Source organism: Brassica oleracea, chromosome C9 (assembly GCF_000695525.1).
Source record: "Brassica oleracea var. oleracea cultivar TO1000 chromosome C9, BOL, whole genome shotgun sequence".
Lineage (NCBI taxonomy): Eukaryota > Viridiplantae > Streptophyta > Magnoliopsida > Brassicales > Brassicaceae > Brassica > Brassica oleracea.
The window spans coordinates 39,403,212-39,408,915 of record NC_027756.1 but is presented as its reverse complement, the minus strand read 5'-3'; the positions used below and the strand labels follow the sequence as shown (position 1 = coordinate 39,408,915).

The following is a 5,704-nucleotide window of genomic DNA, read 5'->3' as shown; positions in this document are numbered from 1 at the left end:
GTGACCATAACGTTTCCAACCTGCGTTAATACGAACTTTAATCCTAGCTTTAACTTGATTAACCCTCTCCTCCCACTCTGAAAAACATCAATCGACCTCATCGTCTCCCAAAGTAATCGACTTAGCTCCGAGTATAAATCTTCCAACCTTCAAGCCATGAATATCACAACGTCAACCACTCCCAGAATATTCATCTCTGTTCCTGCTTGCCGATTTGAACCACAACCGAGTCCCACCGTCTGCTTGGATTCTGGTAGGTGAGGAATGTGAAAGGCGGCGAGCTAATGCATGTGGACATGCTCCTCCTTGAGGAGAAGGTAATCACCACAGTCTCCTATTAACGCTGTATACAAAATTCCTATTTTCCAATCTTAATATTTACTCCTGCCAAACAGGATGCACTTATCAAGACGTTTTCAGTGAAGCTTCAGTTTACATGTTAAGCTGTTTCGACGTGACTTCAGCTGTTTTGATAGCTCAAGTTCCTCCAAGACACAAGAGAAATGCACTGCTACTTCGAGTTCTGTTACAGGTTTAGAAATAGAACTTTACTATATCCTTTTAAATACATTTTATTCAACTCCACGTTCTGACTTCCGTTTGCTTCACATCTGTCTTTGTTATGGCTTCTAGCTTCTAGCAAATCTATGCTTCAATGAGGAACTTTCCTGCGATCACTTTACAAGGTAAGAAACAAACCTTTTCACAACTATTTTCAATGGATTTTCCACAGTTGCTGTCTTTCTCTGCAGGTTGTGGTCTATGTATCAGAAACGAATCCTCTAATCATATACCTCAAGGACGTTGAGAAGCTTTCGAGTCAGAAAGATTCTACAAGTTTTTCCCAATTCTCTTTAATAAGATCTCTGGTCCTGTCTTGATTCTTGGCTCAAGGGTAAAAGTACCTGAAGATAATTTCCAATAAGTAGGTGAAGGCTTCTCGCTTGCTTTCCTTACAACATCGAAATCAGACCACCTTTGGATAAATCTCAACTCTTGAGCTGGAATAATCGCTTAGAAGATGACATGAAGATAGTTCAGTTCAAAGACAACAAGAACCAAAGGATCTCATGAACCTCAATATCATTGCATCTTAGCAGGGATGTAAGCGTGTGTTTTACGCCTTAGCTCTTGCATGCCATAATAAATACGATGCTACAGGTCTGAGCCAAAAATTGTGGTAGCCACCAGCATAATTCTGACACTATTGATCGCATCAAGGAATGTGTTAAGGAGAAAGAAGGAGTCCCTCCCGTTAAACAAAGGTAACAAATTACTTCTTTACTTAAAAAAAATGAACTGCTAGGGAAGTCTCTTGAACTTTTTTAAGATCCTATGTTCTTCTTATGTCAGGTCGTTAGAGTTGTTTCTGGCTAAATCTTCGTGACATAGAAAATTGCATCTCCTTTCTAATGTGTTTTCTTATGTTCTTGCCATTACTTGATTATACTCGGTTTGCAAGCTGATAATCTAAGCAGTTACGCATAACACTGATTCTTAAGAGTTTTTTTTTTTTGCCAAGGCAAGACAGCAAAATACTACAACATTGAGGGAGGCTCTGTTCTGCATCTTGTCCTCTGAGTAGTAACTCATATTTTTTGGGTTTAGTGTTTACTGAGGCCTTGAGTGAAGCCCCCCCACTTTTGGCTCTACTTATGTAAGAATAAAGCAAACGAATATCACAATGTACATTAAACTGTAAAGCATATGGCTGTTTCTGCAAACCCAGCTCGGAGGTTGTTCTTTTTTTTCTTTTTTTTCAGTCATCAAGGATGTTATTAATATTACAGGCACAATCAAACTTATTGGAGTATCGTTAACAGAAACAGAGCAAGACAAATACAAGCATTTTGATGAGTTTGTTTATTATAACTCCCCTTACTGAGGATTGAGCTTGACTTTTTCAAGATAATGAAGTTATGGGATCCATTTTTGTCTAATAAAGATTTTCTTTGAGAATAGCCAAAGATAAAAGACTGTAAAAAGTATGTATTTGCATTGTTATCTAAGCATAATTTTGTGAAAGAAGTCTTTTTGTTTGTTTCGATCATTTATATACACTAAAAACTATAAAATTATTAAACTATAAAAAAATTTCTTTTTTTAGATTTTTCAATTTTAAATATAGGTTTTTCTAGAATAAAAAAAATATTTGATTTTTGTGTATATACATTAGTTTAATTTTTGAAATTAAATATTCAAACTGTTTTAACTATATTATTTAGTTATATAAATATGTCTCATAGAGTTTAAATGTGGCTTTATAAATATTTTTACTATATCTCATCAAAATATATTAAATTTTTAAAAAATATAAAGATAATTTTACCGTGAATAATTATTTATTTTACATGTGTAAAATGTATTGTACATATAAATTATTAATTTATAATTTTAATGGAACCATATATTTATACAAGATTTGTTTTAAAAAATATTTTATTATTTTGTCGATTTATGTCATATTTTGAACCGGTCTAACGTATGATCAGAAAAATTTATTAATTTATAGTGTTTATTAATTTAGAATATTAATTTATAGAATTGATACTGTATGTTATTGACTAAGTTTGCAAGTCTCACGGTTCTTTTTGTGAGTTACATTTTGGTGGATTGTACAATACATTAATAAACATAGTAATACAATACTATTGTAATCACACCATTGTCAAATACAACAAACACATTTCATAAAAAATAACACAATATCAGCAAAACAAAATATACGTGTCGAAACTCTCCACAATGCGCCAAATCATTCCTTTTATCTCCATTTTGCAACACGTGTCGAGCAAAGAGAGAGTTTTTTTTTTTCTTTTTCTTCCAATTCGTGGATTTTTTCTTCTTTTTTCTGTGGTGTTTCTGGCTCGCGGATTAGCTGGATTTTCTGATTATATATGCGACCCGTTTTTGTTTAGAGTTAGGTGTATCATCTTCTGCTGATCGACGCCGTCACCTTCCATCTGTCCCCGACTACATTTTCCTGTAACGTCTTCGCTTTCACTTAAAATCAACCTTTAATTCAATCATTAAGCTTCACCCCACATTTATTCCCACTCCGTCTCATTTATTCTCATTAACAAGCGGCATTTGTAACAGATCCAAGGCCAAGCTATAAATAAGTGTTTTGGAACGACGAAGATCTGCACCATTGGGATGTCTTATAGCTTAAGCAATCAGACGGACGCCTTCAGGTATGTCGTCTTCCTATGTTCTTCTTGCCAATTTGAGAGCAGACCGTTGCTGAAACACGGCGGAGGTGCGTCTTCTGAGGTTCTGTGAACATAATTTCCATTTTCTTGCATTAATGGCTTCGTACAAACATAAGTTGACCAGTATGTAGGGAAAGTAATCTTTGATTCCTGATTACACAAAATTAATATGGGGTTTATTATGTTTAAATTTCAGTTTAATATATGTATTGCTTTCTACAATTGTTTAAATTTAATAAAAAATATTTGTTTTTAAATAATTTATCCCTAAAAATAATAACAAAAAAAAACATTTCAAACGTAAAACAAAGCTAAATGTCTAAATTTAAACTTCAAATGCTGAGGCTATAACATACAATTCACCATTTTCTTCCAATATATATTCACTACTAAACCTAATAGACATTATCTTCACTACTAAACTTAATACACATTATTCACCATTTCGACCCTGAATCTCATATACATTACAAAAAAAACAATATATATAAAACATATTGTAAAATAAAAGTCGCACAATTATAACAATATATATAGAACGAACTTAACATCATCGTATATAGCAAAATGTTGGCTGTTGATTTCATGAAAAACTAAGCACCAATACTAACCTCCATAGTAAAAAAAAATATACAACATAAACAAAATATTTATAAACACAATAAAAAACCGCCCTGCGCGTAGCGCGGGCAAGCCACTAGTAAGCTATATAATAGGCATGGGCATTCGGGATCCGTTCGTTTTGGTTCAGTTGATTTAGATTTTTGGATTTTTGGTATAATTATGCTCATAAGTCGAATTCGGGTTTTACTAAATATCGGGTCGGGTTTGGTTCCTTTCAAGTTCAGTTTGGATAGGATTGTAACCAATGTTTGATATTGTCGAAAAATATTTTTTAAACCCGATAAATTAACAAAAAATAAAAAAGATATAAACTATTCACAAATATAATTAAAATTAGTTAAATTATCTAAACTAGCTAAAAGGTATTCAAAATAACAAAAAAAAATAAAAAAATTCTTTAAAATGCTAAAAAATATCTAAATTACCTTAACAAACATAAAAATATTAACATTTAACTATTTTCGGATATCTTCGGATCCTAGTCGTATTTTGGTTCAGGTCGGGTTATACCTAACCCAAAAGTACTAAGCTCATAAGTTTCGTTCGGATATTTTGTATAGCGGTTCAGAGGATTTTTCGGTTCGGGTTTAGGTAAGTACTTTGGCTTGAGGTAAAAATGCACATGCCTTAAATAGGCTGGAATCTGAGAAAAATTATACAAATGACTAATCTAATAAGCTTAGATTTCACATAGAATTCATTAATTCTATATACAATAAGAGGGAATTTGAAAAAAAATGAAGTCATTTCAAATCATTGATCTAATAAGACCCCCTTAATTTTATATTTGTTATAGACATAGATCCAAATTTCTCTACTTTGTAACTGTAATATTTATTTTATATATTAGTATAACCAAAATTTCTATAAAGTTTTACAGTACGACTGTTTATAATATTAGGGTATAGACATGAGAAATGACTTTTCATATTTCCTTTATAAAAACTTATTGACATATCTCTAAATTTTAATTTTTCAATTTTAGATTATGTATAAATTTTAGGACGTTGATGCGGCAAAAAGAGAAAAAAACTAATTTTATATATTGAATTTTAAATAAGCCCAAGGCCCCCAATCCAAATAGAGGGATTTTTATTGCATTTTCTGTTTGTGTTTTTGAGAAAAAGTTTTTTATGAAAAAAAATAGCTTTCAAAAAAAAAAAAACAAGTAACTAAATTCTCAATTTATAAATAAAGAAAAGATCATCTCTGGTTTCTGGATTAGGGTTTCCAACTTTCACCGTGTTCAAACACAAAAATTCATAGATTAGAGCAACAAAATCTTACATTTTTATGAGTTATGGGTCGTAATCAAGTATAAGTATTTTTCACTGATCCTTGCGGCAACACGGTGAAAGTTGGAAATCCTAATTCAGAGACCAGAGATGATCTTTTCTTTATTTATAAATTGAGACTTTGGTTACTTGTTTTATTGTTCTTAATGTTTTGCTTAAGATCTCAATAAGTTTTTTTTAATTAACATAAATTTATTCGATGATTGTTATGAACCAGATTGTGGATGACTCATAACCAAGAGATTATGATTTGTAATCTTTCCATTTATCTATGACGATGTAATCTCCTATATAAGGAACCTCTATATTATGAATAAAGATAGACTTTTCCATTACTTTTATAATACGTTATCAGCACGAAACTCTAAATCCCTAAGCTAATACCCAAATCGAAAAACCCTAAAATCCTAACCCTAGCCGGCGATCCGACGAACCCTAAACTCCGATCGCATCTCTTGTTCCCGCATCTGTTCCAGCTCGCGTCCCCGATCAGCTTCAGCCCAAGGCGTTCCTGATCCTAGCTCAGACGTTCGCGACTCGAGAGCAGCTCTAGCACGCGACCTGTTCCTCGTT

General features: G+C 32.4%; 1 long non-coding RNA gene across 2 annotated transcripts; it reads left to right on the top strand.

Annotated features, from left to right (window-relative positions):
* LOC106316993 lies at window positions 1–1,812 on the top strand. 2 transcript variants are annotated; one of them, XR_001265025.1, is made up of 5 exons: window positions 1–317; window positions 396–532; window positions 634–686; window positions 753–1,265; window positions 1,523–1,812. It is a non-coding gene; the product is annotated as an uncharacterized LOC106316993 (long non-coding RNA). The 2 variants fall into 2 exon arrangements; XR_001265024.1 differs by having other exon boundaries at window positions 634–1,265.
* Window positions 1,813–5,704: the final 3,892 nt, after the last annotated feature.